We start from the raw sequence: 17479 nt of genomic DNA on the forward strand, positions 1-17479 counted from the left end.
CCAAACATGGGAGTGCACATGCCTCTATTCCAAATATGGGAGAACACATGCCTCTAATGAATACATGGGAGTACACATGTCTTTATACCAAACATGGGAGTGCCCATGGCTCTAATTCAAACATGGGAGTACATATGCCTCTAATGAAAACATAGGAGTACACATGCCTCCAATCCAAACATGGAAGTACACATGCCTCCAATCCAAACATTGGAGTACTTGTGACTCTAATGTAAATTTAGGAGTACACATGCCTCCAATCCAAACATGGGAGTACACATGCCTCTAGTGCAAATGTGGGAGTACATATTCCTCTAATGCAAACATAGGAGTACACATGCCTCCAATCCAAACATGGGAGTACTCATGCCTTTAATGGAAACATGGTAGTACACACCTCTCTAATCCAAACATGGGAGTACATATGCCTTTAATCCAAACATGGAAGTACACATGCCTCAATACCAAATTGGGAATACACATGGCTCTAATTCAAGTATGGGAGTGCATATGCCTCTAATCCAAACATAGGAGTACACATGCCTATATTCTAAACATGGGAGTACATATGACTCTATTCCAAACATGGGGGTACACATGCTTCTAATCCAAACACGGAAGTACACACCTCTCTAATCCAAACATGGCGGTACACATGCCTTTAATCCAAACATGGAAGTACACATGCCTCTAATGCAAACATGGCAGTACACATGCCTCCATACCAAATTGGAAATACACATGGCTCTAATTCAAGCATGGGAGTGCATAAGCCTCTAATGCAAACATAGGAATACACATGCCTATAATGCAAACATGGGAGTACACATGTCTCTCATCCAAACATGGGAGTACACATGCTACTAATCCAAACATGGGAGTACTCATGCCTTTAATGCAAACATGGTAGTACACACACCTCTAATCCAAACATGGGAGTACACATGCCTTTAATCCAAACATGGAAATACACATGCCTTTAATCCAAACATGGGAGTACACATGCCTATATTCTAAACATGGGAGTACATATGACTCTATTCCAAACATGGGGGTACACATGCTTCTAATCCAAACACGGAAGTACACACCTTTCTAATCCAAACATGGCAGTACACATGCCTTTAATCCAAACATGGAAGTACACATGCCTTTAATCCAAACATGGGAGTACACATGCCTATATTCTAAACATGGGAGTACATATGACTCTATTCCAAACATGGGGGTACACATGATTCTAATCCAAACATGGAAGTACACATGGCACTAATCCAAACATGGGAGTGCACATGCCTCTAATCCAAACATGGGAGTACACATGCCTCTATTCCAAATATAGGAGAACACATGCCTCTAATGAATACATGGGAGTATACATGCCTTTAATCCAAACATGGAAGTACACATGCCTATAATGCAAACATGGGAGTACACATGCCTCTATACCAAACTGGGAATAAACATGGCTCTAATTCAAACATGGGAGTGCATAAGCCTCTAATGCAAACATAGGAGAACACATGCCTCTAATCCAAACATAGAAGAACACATGCATCTAATTCAAACATGGGAGTACACATGCCTTTATACCAAACATGGGAGTGCACATGGCTCTAATTCAAACATGGGAGTACACATGCCTTTATACCAAACATGGGAGTGCCCATGGCTCTAATTCAAACATGGGAGTACATATGCCTCTAATGAAAATATAGGAGTACACATGCCTCCAATCCAAACATGGGAGTACACATGCCTCCAATCCAAACATTGGAGTACTTGTGACTCTAATGCAAATTTAGGAGTACACATGCCTCCAATCCAAACATGGGAGTACACATGCCTCTAGTGCAAATGTGGGAGTACATATTCCTCTAATGCAAACATAGGAGTACACATGCCTCTAATCCAAACATGGGAGTACTCATGCCTTTAATGGAAACATGGTAGTACGCACCTCTCTAATCCAAACATGGGAGTACATATGCCTTTAATCCAAACATGGAAGTACACATGCCTCTAATGCAAACATGGCAGTACACATGCCTCCATACCAAATTGGGAATACACATGGCTCTAATTCAAGCATGGGAGTACATAAGCCTCTAATGCAAACATAGGAGTACACATGCCTCTAATGGAAACATGGGAGTACACATGTCTCTCATCCAAACATGGGAGTACACATGCTACTAATCCAAATATGGGAGAACACATGCTACTAATCCAAACATGGGAGTACTCATGCCTTTAATGCAAACATGGTAGTACACACACCTCTAATCCAAACATGGGAGTACACATGCCTTTAATCCAAACATGGGAGTACACATGCCTCTAGTGCAAATGTGGGAGTACATATTCCTCTAATGCAAACATAGGAGTACACATGCCTCTAATCCAAACATGGGAGTACTCATGCCTTTAATGGAAACATGGTAGTACACACCTCTCTAATCCAAACATGGGAGTACATATGCCTTTAATCCAAACATGGAAGTACACATGCCTCTAATGCAAACATGGCAGTACACATGCCTCCATACCAAATTGGGAATACACATGGCTCTAATTCAAGCATGGGAGTACATATGACTCTATTCCAAACATGGGGGTACACATGCTTCTAATCCAAACACGGAAGTACACACCTCTCTAATCCAAACATGGCAGTACACATGCCTTTAATCCAAACATGGAAGTACACATGCCTTTAATCCAAACATGGGAGTACACATGCCTATATTCTAAACATGGGAGTACATATGACTCTATTCCAAACATGGGGGTACACATGCTTCTAATCCAAACACGGAAGTACACACCTCTCTAATCCAAACATGGCAGTACACATGCCTTTAATCCAAACATGGAAGTACACATGCCTCTAATGCAAACATGGCAGTACACATGCCTCCATACCAAATTGGAAATACACATGGCTCTAATTCAAGCATGGGAGTGCATAAGCCTCTAATGCAAACATAGGAATACACATGCCTATAATGCAAACATGGGAGTACACATGTCTCTCATCCAAACATGGGAGTACACATGCTACTAATCCAAACATGGGAGTACTCATGCCTTTAATGCAAATATGGTAGTACACACACCTCTAATCCAAACATGGGAGTACACATGCCTTTAATCCAAACATGGAAGTACACATGCCTTTAATCCAAACATGGGAGTACACATGCCTATATTCTAAACATGGGAGTACATATGACTCTATTCCAAACATGGGGGTACACATGCTTCTAATCCAAACACGGAAGTACACACCTCTCTAATCCAAACATGGCAGTACACATGCCTTTAATCTAAACATGGAAGTACACATGCCTTTAATCCAAACATGGGAGTACACATGCCTATATTCTAAACATGGGAGTACATATGACTCTATTCCAAACATGGGGGTACACATGATTCTAATCCAAACATGGAAGTACACATGGCACTAATCCAAACATGGGAGTGCACATGCCTCTATTCCAAATATGGGAGAACACATGCCTCTAATGAATACATGGGAGTATACATGCCTTTAATCCAAACATGGGAGTACTCATGCCTTTAATGCAAACATGGTAGTACACACACCTCTAATCCAAACATGGGAGTACACATGCCTTTAATCCAAACATGGAAATACACATGCCTTTAATCCAAACATGGGAGTACACATGCCTATATTCTAAACATGGGAGTACATATGACTCTATTCCAAACATGGGGGTACACATGCTTCTAATCCAAACACGGAAGTACACACCTCTCTAATCCAAACATGGCAGTACACATGCCTTTAATCCAAACATGGAAGTACACATGCCTTTAATCCAAACATGGGAGTACACATGCCTATATTCTAAACATGGGAGTACATATGACTCTATTCCAAACATGGGGGTACACATGATTCTAATCCAAACATGGAAGTACACATGGCACTAATCCAAACATGGGAGTGCACATGCCTCTAATCCAAACATGGGAGTACACATGCCTCTATTCCAAATATAGGAGAACACATGCCTCTAATGAATACATGGGAGTATACATGCCTTTAATCCAAACATGGAAGTACACATGCCTATAATGCAAACATGGGAGTACACATGCCTCTATACCAAACTGGGAATAAACATGGCTCTAATTCAAACATGGGAGTGCATAAGCCTCTAATGCAAACATAGGAGAACACGTGCCTCTAATCCAAACATAGAAGAACACATGGCTCTAATTCAAACATGGGAGTACACATGCCTTTATACCAAACATGGGAGTGCCCATGGCTCTAATTCAAACATGGGAGTACATATGCCTCTAATGAAAATATAGGAGTACACATGCCTCCAATCCAAACATGGGAGTACACATGCCTCCAATCCAAACATTGGAGTACTTGTGACTCTAATGCAAATTTAGGAGTGCACATGCCTCCAATCCAAACATGGGAGTACACATGCCTCTAGTGCAAATGTGGGAGTACATATTCCTCTAATGCAAACATAGGAGTACACATGCCTCTAATCCAAACATGGGAGTACTCATGCCTTTAATGGAAACATGGTAGTACACACCTCTCTATTCCAAACTTGGGAGTACATATGCCTTTAATCCAAACATGGAAGTACACATGCCTCTAATGCAAACATGGCAGTACACATGCCTCCATACCAAATTGGGAATACACATGGCTCTAATTCAAGCATGGGAGTACATAAGCCTCTAATGCAAACATAGGAGTACACATGCCTCTAATGCAAACATTGGAGTACACATGTCTCTCATCCAAACATGGGAGTACACATGCTACTAATCCAAATATGGGAGAACACATGCTACTAATCCAAACATGGGAGTACTCATGCCTTTAATGCAAACATGGTAGTACACACACCTCTAATCCAAACATGGGAGTACACATGCCTTTAATCCAAACATGGAAGTACACATGCCTCTAATCCAAACATGGAAGTACACATGCCTCAATACCAAATTGGGAATACACATGGCTCTAATTCAAGTATGGGAGTGCATATGCCTCTAATCCAAACATAGGAGTACACATGCCTATATTCTAAACATGGGAGTACATATGACTCGATTCCAAACATGGGGGTACACATGCTTCTAATCCAAACATGGAAGTACACATGGCACTAATCCAAACATGGGAGTGTACATGCCTCTATTCCAAATATGGGAGCACACATGCCTCTAATGAATACATGGGAGTACACATGTCTTTATACCAAACATGGGAGTGCCCATGGCTCTAATTCAAACATGGGAGTACATGTGCCTCTAATGAAGACATAGGAGTACACATGCCTCCAATCCAAACATGCAAGTACACATGCCTCCAATCCAAACATTGGAGTACTTGTGACTCTAATGTAAATTTAGGAGTACACATGCCTCGAGTGCAAATGCGGGAGTACATATTCCTCTAATGCAAACATAGGAGTACATATGCCTCTAATCCAAACATGGGAGTACTCATGCCTTTAATGGAAACATGGTAGTACACACCTCTCTAATCCAAACATGGGAGTACATATGCCTTTAATCCAAACATGGAAGTACACATGCCTCAATACCAAATTGGGAATACACATGGCTCTAATTCAAGTATGGGAGTGCATATGCCTCTAATCCAAACATAGGAGTACACATGCCTCTAATCCAAACATGGAAGTACACATGCCTCAATACTAAATTGGGAATACACATGGCTCTAATTCAAGTATGGGAGTGCATATGCCTCTAATCCAAACATAGGAGTACACATGCCTATATTCTAAACATGGGAGTACATATGACTCTATTCCAAACATGGGGGTACACATGCTTCTAATCCAAACACGGAAGTACACGCCTCTCTAATCCAAACATGGCAGTACACATGCCTTTAATCCAAACATGGAAGTACACATGCCTCAATGCAAACATGGCAGTACACATGCCTCCATACCAAATTGGAAATACACATGGCTCTAATTCAAGCATGGGAGTGCATAAGCCTCTAATGCAAACATAGGAATACACATGCCTATAATGCAAACATGGGAGTACACATGTCTCTCATCCAAACATGGGAGTACACATGCTACTAATCCAAACATGGGAGTACTCATGCCTATATTCTAAACATGGGAGTACATATGACTCTATTCCAAACATGGGGGTACACATGCTTCTAATCCAAACATGGAAGTACACATGGCACTAATCCAAACATGGGAGTGCACATGCCTCTATTCCAAATATGGGAGAACACATGCCTCTAATGGAAACATGGGAGTACACATGCCTCTATTCCAAATATGGGAGAACACATGCCTCTAATGAATACATGGGAGTACACATGTCTTTATACCAAACATGGGAGTGCCCATGGCTCTAATTCAAACATGGGAGTACATATGCCTCTAATGAAGACATAGGAGTACACATGCCTCCAATCCAAACATGCAAGTACACATGCCTCCAATCCAAACATTGGAGTACTTGTGACTCTAATGTAAATTTAGAAGTACACATGCCTCCAATCCAAACATGGGAGTACACATGCCTCTAGTGCAAATGCGGGAGTACATATTCCTCTAATGCAAACATAGGAGTACACATGCCTCTAATCCAAACATGGGAGTACGCATGCCTTTAATGGAAACATGGTAGTACACACCTCTCTAATCCAAACATGGGAGTACATATGCCTTTAATCCAAACATGGAAGTACACATGCCTCAATACCAAATTGGGAATACACATGGCTCTAATTCAAGTATGGGAGTGCATATGCCTCTAATCCAAACATAGGAGTACACATGCCTATATTCTAAACATGGGAGTACATATGACTCTTTTCCAAACATGGGGTACACATGCTTCTAATCCAAACACGGAAGTACACACCTCTCTAATCCAAACATGGCAGTACACATGCCTTTAATCCAAACATGGAAGTACACATGCCTCAATGCAAACATGGGAGTACACATGCCTCTATTCCAAATATGGGAGAACACATGCCTCTAATGAATACATGGGAGTACACATGTCTTTATACGAAACATGGGAGTGCCCATGGCTCTAATTCAAACATGGGAGTACATATGCCTCTAATGAAGACATAGGAGTACACATGCCTCCAATCCAAACATGCAAGTACACATGCCTCCAATCCAAACATTGGAGTACTTGTGACTCTAATGTAAATTTAGGAGTACACATGTCTCTCATCCAAACATGGGAGTACACATGCTACTAATCCAAACATGGGAGTACTCATGCCTTTAATGCAAACATGGTAGTACACACACCTCTAATCCAAACATGGGAGTACACATGCCTTTAATCCAAACATGGAAGTACACATGCCTTTAATCCAAACATGGGAGTACACATGCCTATATTCTAAACATGGGAGTACATATGACTCTATTCCAAACATGGGGGTACACATGCTTCTAATCCAAACATGGAAGTACACATGCCTCTAATGGAAACATGGGAGTACACATGCCTCTAATCCAAACATGGGAGTACACATGCCTCTATTCCAAATATGGGAGAACACATGCCTCTAATGAATACATGGGAGTATACATGCCTTTAATCCAAACATGGAAGTACACATGCCTCTAATCCAAACATGGAAGTACACATGCCTCTAATTCAAACATAGGAGTACACATGCCTCAATACCAAATTGGGAATACACATGGCTCTAATTCAAGTATGGGAGTGCATATGCCTCTAATCCAAACATAGGAGTACACATGCCTATATTCTAAACATGGGAGTACATATGACTCGATTCCAAACATAGGGGTACACATGCTTCTAATCCAAACATGGAAGTACACATGGCACTAATCCAAACATGGGAGTGTACATGCCTCTATTCCAAATATGGGAGAACACATGCCTCTAATGAATACATGGGAGTACACATGTCTTTATACCAAACATGGGAGTGCCCATGGCTCTAATTCAAACATGGGAGTACATGTGCCTCTAATGAAGACATAGGAGTACACATGCCTCCAATCCAAACATGCAAGTACACATGCCACCAATCCAAACATTGGAGTACTTGTGACTCTAATGTAAATTTAGGAGTACACATGCCTCTAGTGCAAATGCGGGAGTACATATTCCTCTAATGCAAACATAGGAGTACATATGCCTCTAATCCAAACATGGGAGTACTCATGCCTTTAATGGAAACATGGTAGTACACACCTCTCTAATCCAAACATGGGAGTACATATGCCTTTAATCCAAACATGGAAGTACACATGCCTCAATACCAAATTGGGAATACACATGGCTCTAATTCAAGTATGGGAGTGCATATGCCTCTAATCCAAACATAGGAGTACACATGCCTATATTCTAAACATGGGAGTACATATGACTCTATTCCAAACATGGGGGTACACATGCTTCTAATCCAAACACGGAAGTACACGCCTCTCTAATCCAAACATGGCAGTACACATGCCTTTAATCCAAACATGGAAGTACACATGCCTCAATGCAAACATGGCAGTACACATGCCTCCATATCAAATTGGAAATACACATGGCTCTAATTCAAGCATGGGAGTGCATAAGCCTCTAATGCAAACATAGGAATACACATGCCTATAATGCAAACATGGGAGTACACATGTCTCTCATCCAAACATGGGAGTACACATGCTACTAATCCAAACATGGGAGTACTCATGCCTTTAATGCAAACATGGTAGTACACACACCTCTAATCCAATCATGGGAGTACACATGCCTTTAATCCAAACATGGAAGTACACATGCCTTTAATCCAAACATGGGAGTACACATGCCTATATTCTAAACATGGGAGTACATATGACTCTATTCCAAACATGGGGGTACACATGCTTCTAATCCAAACATGGAAGTACACATGGCACTAATCCAAACATGGGAGTGCACATGCCTCTATTCCAAATATGGGAGAACACATGCCTCTAATGGAAACATGGGAGTACACATGCCTCTATTCCAAATATGGGAGAACACATGCCTCTAATGAATACATGGGAGTACACATGTCTTTATACCAAACATGGGAGTGCCCATGGCTCTAATTCAAACATGGGAGTACATATGCCTCTAATGAAGACATAGGAGTACACATGCCTCCAATCCAAACATGCAAGTACACATGCCTCCAATCCAAACATTGGAGTACTTGTGACTCTAATGTAAATTTAGGAGTACACATGCCTCCAATCCAAACATGGGAGTACACATGCCTCTAGTGCAAATGCGGGAGTACATATTCCTCTAATGCAAACATAGGAGTACACATGCCTCTAATCCAAACATGGGAGTACTCATGCCTTTAATGGAAACATGGTAGTACACACCTCTCTAATCCAAACATGGGAGAACATATGCCTTTAATCCAAACATTTAAGTACACATGCCTCAATACCAAATTGGGAATACACATGGCTCTAATTCAAGTATGGGAGTGCATATGCCTCTAATCCAAACATAGGAGTACACATGCCTATATTCTAAACATGGGAGTACATATGACTCTTTTCCAAACATGGGGGTACACATGCTTCTAATCCAAACACGGAAGTACACACCTCTCTAATCCAAACATGGCAGTACACATGCCTTTAATCCAAACATGGAAGTACACATGCCTCAATGCAAACATGGCAGTACACATGCCTCCATACCAAATTGGAAATACACATGGCTCTAATTCAAGCATGGGAGTGCATAAGCCTCTAATGCAAACATAGGAATACACATGCCTATAATGCAAACATGGGAGTACACATGTCTCTCATCCAAACATGGGAGTACACATGCTACTAATCCAAACATGGGAGTACTCATGCCTTTAATGCAAACATGGTAGTACACACACCTCTAATCCAAACATGGGAGTACACATGCCTTTAATCCAAACATGGAAGTACACATGCCTTTAATCCAAACATGGGAGTACACATGCCTATATTCTAAACATGGGAGTACATATGACTCTATTCCAAACATGGGGGTACACATGCTTCTAATCCAAACATGGAAGTACACATGCCTCTAATGGAAACATGGGAGTACACATGCCTCTAATCCAAACATGGGAGTACACATGCCTCTATTCCAAATATGGGAGAACACATGCCTCTAATGAATACATGGGAGTATACATGCCTTTAATCCAAACATGGAAGTACACATGCCTATAATGCAAACATGGGAGTACACATGCCTCTATACCAAACTGGGAATAAACATGGCTCTAATTCAAACATGGGAGTGCATAAGACTCTAATGCAAACATAGGAGTACACATGCCTCTAATCCAAACATAGAAGAACACATGCCTCTAATTCAAACATGGGAGTACACATGCCTTTATACCAAACATGGGAGTGCACATGGCTCTAATTCAAACATTAGAGTACACATGCCTTTATACCGAACATGGGAGTGCCCATGGCTCTAATTCAAACATGGGAGTACATATGCCTCTAATGAAAATATAGGAGTACACATGCCTCCAATCCAAACATGGGAGTACACATGCCTCCAATCCAAACATTGGAGTACTTGTGACTCTAATGCAAATTTAGGAGTACACATGCCTCCAATCCAAACATGGGAGTACACATGCCTCTAGTGCAAATGTGGGAGTACATATTCCTCTAATGCAAACATAGGAGTACACATGCCTCTAATCCAAACATGGGAGTCCTCATGCCTTTAATGGAAACATGGTAGTACACACCTCTCTAATCCAAACATGGGAGTACATATGCCTTTAATCCAAACATGAAAGTACACATGCCTCTAATGCAAACATGGCAGTACACATGCCTCCATACCAAATTGGGAATACACATGACTCTAATTCAAGCATGGGAGTGCATAAGCCTCTAATGCAAACATAGGAGTACACATGCCTCTAATGCAAACATGGGAGTACACATGTCTCTCATCCAAACATGGGAGTACACATGCTACTAATCCAAATATGGGAGAACACATGCTACTAATCCAAACATGGGAGTACTCATGCCTTTAATGCAAACATGGTAGTACACACACCTCTAATCTAAACATGGGAGTACACATGCCTTTAATCCAAACATGGAAGTACACATGCCTCTCTACCAAACTGGGAATACACATGGCTCTAATTCAAGTATGGGAGTGCATATGCCTCTAATGCAAACATAGGAGTACACATGCCTCTAATCCAAACATAGAAGAACACATGCCTCTAATTCAAACATGGGAGTACACATGCCTTTATACCAAACATGGGAGTGCACATGGCTGTAATTCAAACATGGGAGTACACATGCCTTTATACCAAACATGGTAGCGCCCATGGCTCTAATTCAAACATGCGAGTTCATATGCCTCTAATGAAAACATAGGAGTACACATGCCTCCAATCCAAACATGGGAGTACACATGCCTCCAATCCAAACATTGGAGTACATATAACTCCAATGCAAATTTAGGAGTAGACATGCCTCCAATCCAAACATGACAGTACACATGTCTCTAATCCAAACATGGGAGTACACATGCCTCCAATCCAAACATTGGAGTACATATGACTCTAATGCAAATTTAGGAGCAGACATGTCTCTAATCCAAACTTGGAAGTACACATGCCTCTAATGCAAACATGACAGTACACATACCTTCATACCAAATTGGCAATACACATGGCACTAATTCAAGCCTGGGAATGCATAAGCCTCTAAAGCAAACATAGGAGTACACATGCCTCTAATGCAAACATGGAAGTACACATGCCTCCAATCCAAACATTGGAGAACATATGACTCTAATGCAAACATAGGAGTACACATGCCTCCAATCCAAACATGGGAGTACACATGCCTCTAATCCAAACATTGAAGTACATATGACATGGGAGTGCATAAGCCTATAATGCAAACATTGGAGTACACATCCCATTAATGCAAACATGGGAGTACACATGTCTCTCATCCAAATATGGGAGTACACATGCTACTAATCCAAACATGGGAGTACTCATGCCTTTAATGCAAACATGGTAGTACACACACCTCTAATCCAAACATGGGAGTACACATGCCTTTAATCCAAACATGGGACTACACATGGCTCTAATTCAAGCATGGGAGTGCAAATGCCTCTAATGCAAACATAGGAGTACAATGCTTCTAATCTAAACATGGGAGTACACATGCCTCTATTCCAAATATGGGAGAACACATGCCTCTAATGAATACATGGGAGTATACATGCCTTTAATCCAAACATGGAAGTACACATGCCTATAATGCAAACATGGGAGTACACATGCCTCTATACCAAACTGGGAATAAACATGGCTCTAATTCAAACATGGGGGTACACATGCTTCTAATCCAAACACGGAAGTACACACCTCTCTAATCCAAACATGGCAGTACACATGCCTTTAATCCAAACATGGAAGTACACATGCCTCTAATGCAAACATGGCAGTACACATGCCTCCATACCAAATTGGAAATACACATGGCTCTAATTCAAGCATGGGAGTGCATAAGCCTCTAATGCAAACATAGGAATACACATGCCTATAATGCAAACATGGGAGTACACATGTCTCTCATCCAAACATGGGAGTACACATGCTACTAATCCAAACATGGGAGTACTCATGCCTTTAATGCAAACATGGTAGTACACACACCTCTAATCCAAACATGGGAGTACACATGCCTTTAATCCAAACATGGAAGTACACATGCCTTTAATCCAAACATGGGAGTACACATGCCTATATTCTAAACATGGGAGTACATATGACTCTATTCCAAACATGGGGGTACACATGCTTCTAATCCAAACATGGAAGTACACATGCCTTTAATCCAAACATGGGAGTACACATGCCTATATTCTAAACATGGGAGTACATATGACTCTATTCCAAACATGGGGGTACACATGGCACTAATCCAAACATGGGAGTGCACATGCCTCTATTCCAAATATGGGAGAACACATGCCTCTAATGGAAACATGGGAGTATACATGCCTCTATTCCAAATAGTATAGTATAGTATATTTTATTTGACACTAAATAATATATTTTGTTACAATATCTGTGGTCAAAAGACATTAAATATAATAAAACACAAGTACACACACGAGACAAAGAAAATACATAAATAACTAAAGTCTAAGTAAAATTACTTATAGTAAAATAGTATGCGGTCAATAAATTTGCTAGCACTATTGGCAATGAACCCATCTCTCGAACTTAAAATTTTTGTAAACATTTGTTGTTTTGATAGTTTAAGGATACTTTCATTATAAATGCTAACTACATTCAGAAATTCAGTACGAGCATTTGTTATTCCAGTATGGTTACAGTCTAAAAGTGCATGGATTTCATTGCCAATAGCCCCATTGTTACAAAGTTGGCACTTTCTTTCCTCTGGAGGTATCCCTTGATATCTAAGTTTTTCAATTGGTAGGGTATGTGCAGATATCCTAAATTTGGTGAAGCTGGTTCTATGTTGTGCATTTTTTACTTGATTCAAATATGGTTCAAATTTATATGTAGGTTTGAACTGAGTGTATGTACGTAATTTATTGTTTTGGGTTGTCTGGACTGTTGGTAGCCAAACTTTTTCAACATAGATTTCTTTTAATTTTGACTTAAGCAGAGTATTGTCATCAGCATCACCAGTTTTAGTTATCTCCTGTAATTTATTTACAAATGTTGCCCATGTATTACCTTTGATTTTGGTTTCTGAGATGTAAGCACAATGTACTAAGTGACTGCAATTGCTGGTGTTGTTTTCAATTCTTTTCTTGTATTTAAATAATTGTGCACATATTTCAGTAATAACAGGATAACTTCCAAGTTCAGCTCTAGAAGCAATATTACTTGAATGTCTGTGCACTCCTAATACACTCTTACAGAACTTAATGTGAAGTTGCTCAAATTGTGATCTGTCATTAAAGAGATTATTAACAAATCTTTTTGTATCAATTTGATCATCCTGTTTAGATTTGTAAATCTTGAAGGTAAAAGCCCCCCAAATTTCTGAGCCATACATTAAGATCGGTAAGACTGTACTTTTAAAAAGCTGTAAAGCATTACTAATAGAAAGAGTTTGGTTATGTAAAGTGATAGTTTGCCTAAGAATACCTAATGCACGTTGTGCTTTCATCACCAGATTTACAATGGCAAGTTTAAAATTACCATTACTTTGAAAAATGATACCAAGATAGTTATATGATGTAACAACTTGGATTTTGTTATCATTTAGGTAGAAATCCATTTCAATTAGCCTACCTAATTTATTAAATATAATAATTTTTGTCTTATTGATATTGACTTGAAGTTTCCACTTTTTGCAGTACTGTTCAAGTTTTTCAAGACTATTTTGCATTCCTGCACTTGTATCTGAGAGTATCACAACATCATCAGCAAAGAGTAATGAATTGATTGATACACCTTCCAGATTCACAGGATTTGAATAAATATTTTTAGAAAGATCATTAATAAAAATGTTAAACAGGAGTGGGCTTAGATTGCACCCCTGTTTTACACCAGTTGATGATAGAAATCTATCAGTGCAACCATGTGTTGTTTTGATTGCATATTTTGTGGTAGAGTACATTGATCTTATCAAGTGGAAAAATTTACCCCCGACTCCTGCTTTCAGTAATTTAAACAACATTACTGAAAGCAGGAGTCGGGAGAACACATGCCTCTAATGAATACATAGGAGTACACATGCCTCCAATCCAAACATGCAAGTACACATGCCTCTAATCCAAACATGGGAGTACACATGCCTCTATTCCAAATATGGGAGAACACATGCCTCTAATGAATACATGGGAGTATACATACATGGAAGTAGACATGGCAATAATCCAAACATGGGAGTACACATGCCTCTATTCCAAATATGGGAGAACACATGCCTCTAATGGAAACATGGGAGTACACATGCCTCTAATCCAAACACGGGAGTACACATGCCTCTATTCCACATATGGGAGAACACATGCCTCTAATGAATACATGGGAGTATACATGCCTTTAATCCAAACATGGAAGTACACATGCCTATATTGCAAACATGGGAGTACACATTCCTCTATACCAAACTGGGAATAAACATAGCTCTAATTCAAACATGGGAGTGCATAAGCCTCTAATGCAAACATAGGAGAACACATGCCTCTAATCCAAACATAGAAGAACACATGCATCTAATTCAAACATGGGAGTACACATGCCTTTATACCAAACATGGGAGTGCACATGGCTCTAATTCAAACATGGGAGTACACATGCCTTTATACCAAACATGGGAGTGCCCATGGCTCTAATTCAAACATGGGAGTACATATGCCTCTAATGAAAATATAGGAGTACACATGCCTCCAATCCAAACAAGGGAGTACACATGCCTCCAATCCAAACATTGGAGTACTTGTGACTCTAATGCAAATTTAGGAGTACACATGCCTCCAATCCAAACATGGGAGTACACATGCCTCTAGTGCAAATGTGGGAGTACATATTCCTCTAATGCAAACATAGGAGTACACATGCCTCTAATCCAAACATGGGAGTACTCATGCCTTTAATGGAAACATGGTAGTACACACCTCTCTAATCCAATCATGGGAGTACATATGCCTTTAATCCAAACATGGAAGTACACATGCCTCTAATGCAAACATGGCAGTACACATGCCTCCATACCAAATTGGGAATACACATGGCACTAATTCAAGCATGGGAGTACATAAGCCTCTAATGCAAACATAGGAGTACACATGCCTCTAATGCAAACATGGGAGTACACATGTCTCTCATCCAAACATGGGAGTACACATGCTACTAATCCAAATATGGGAGAACACATGCTACTAATCCAAACATGGGAGTACTCATGCCTTTAATGCAAACATGGTAGTACACACACCTCTAATCCAAACATGGGAGTACACATGCCTTTAATCCAAACATGGAAGTACACATGCCTCTAATCCAAACATGGAAGTACACATGCCTCAATACCAAATTGGGAATACACATGGCTCTAATTCAAGTATGGGAGTGCATATGCCTCTAATCCAAACATAGGAGTACACATGCCTATATTCTAAACATGGGAGTACATATGACTCTATTCCAAACATGGGGGTACACATGCTTCTAATCCAAACATGGAAGTACACATGGCTCTAATCCAAACATGGGAGTACACATGCCTCTATTCCAAATATGGGAGAACACATGCCTCTAATGAATACATGGGAGTACACATGTCTTTATACCAAACATGGGAGTGCCCATGGCTCTAATTCAAACATGGGAGTACATATGCATCTAATGAAAACATAGGAGTACACATGCCTCCAATCCAAACATGCAAGTACACATGCCTCCAATCCAAACATTGGAGTACTTGTGACTCTAATGTAAATTTAGGAGTACACATGCCTCCAATCCAAACATGGGAGTACACATGCCTCTAGTGCAAATGCGGGAGTACATATTCCTCTAATGCAAACATAGGAGTACACATGCCTCTAATCCAAACATGGGAGTACTCATGCCTTTAATGGAAACATGGTAGTACACACCTCTCTAATCCAAACATGGGAGTACATATGCCTTTAATCCAAACATGGAAGTACACATGCCTCAAAAGCAAATTGGGAATACACATGGCTCTAATTCAAGTATGGGAGTGCATATGCCTCTAATCCAAACATAGGAGTACACATGCCTATATTCTAAACATGGGAGTACATATGACTCTATTCCAAACATGGGGGTACACATGCTTCTAATCCAAACACGGAAGTACACACCTCTCTAATCCAAACATGGCAGTACACATGCCTTTAATCCAAACATGGAAGTACACATGCCTCTAATGCAAACATGGCAGTACACATGCCTCCATACCAAATTGGAAATACACATGGCTCTAATTCAAGCATGGGAGTGCATAAGCCTATAATGCAAACATAGGAATACACAAGCCTATAATGCAAACATGGGAGTACACATGTCTCTCATCCAAATATGGGAGTACACATGCTACTAATCCAAACATGGGAGTACTCATGCCTTTAATGCAAACATGGTAGTACACACACCTCTAATGCAAACATGGGAGTACACATGCCTTTAATCCAAACATGGAAGTACACATGCCTTTAATCCAAACATGGGAGTACACATGCCTATATTCTAAACATGGGAGTACATATGACTCTATTCCAAACATGGGAGTATACATGCCTTTAATCCAAACATGGAAGTACACATGCCTATAATGCAAACATGGGAGTACACATGCCTCTATACCAAACTGGGAATAAACATGGCTCTAATTCAAACATGGGAGTGCAT

This window comes from Saccoglossus kowalevskii, chromosome 3, assembly GCF_978046115.1.
Source record: "Saccoglossus kowalevskii chromosome 3, keSacKowa6.1, whole genome shotgun sequence".
NCBI classification, from domain to species: Eukaryota; Metazoa; Hemichordata; class Enteropneusta; family Harrimaniidae; genus Saccoglossus; species Saccoglossus kowalevskii.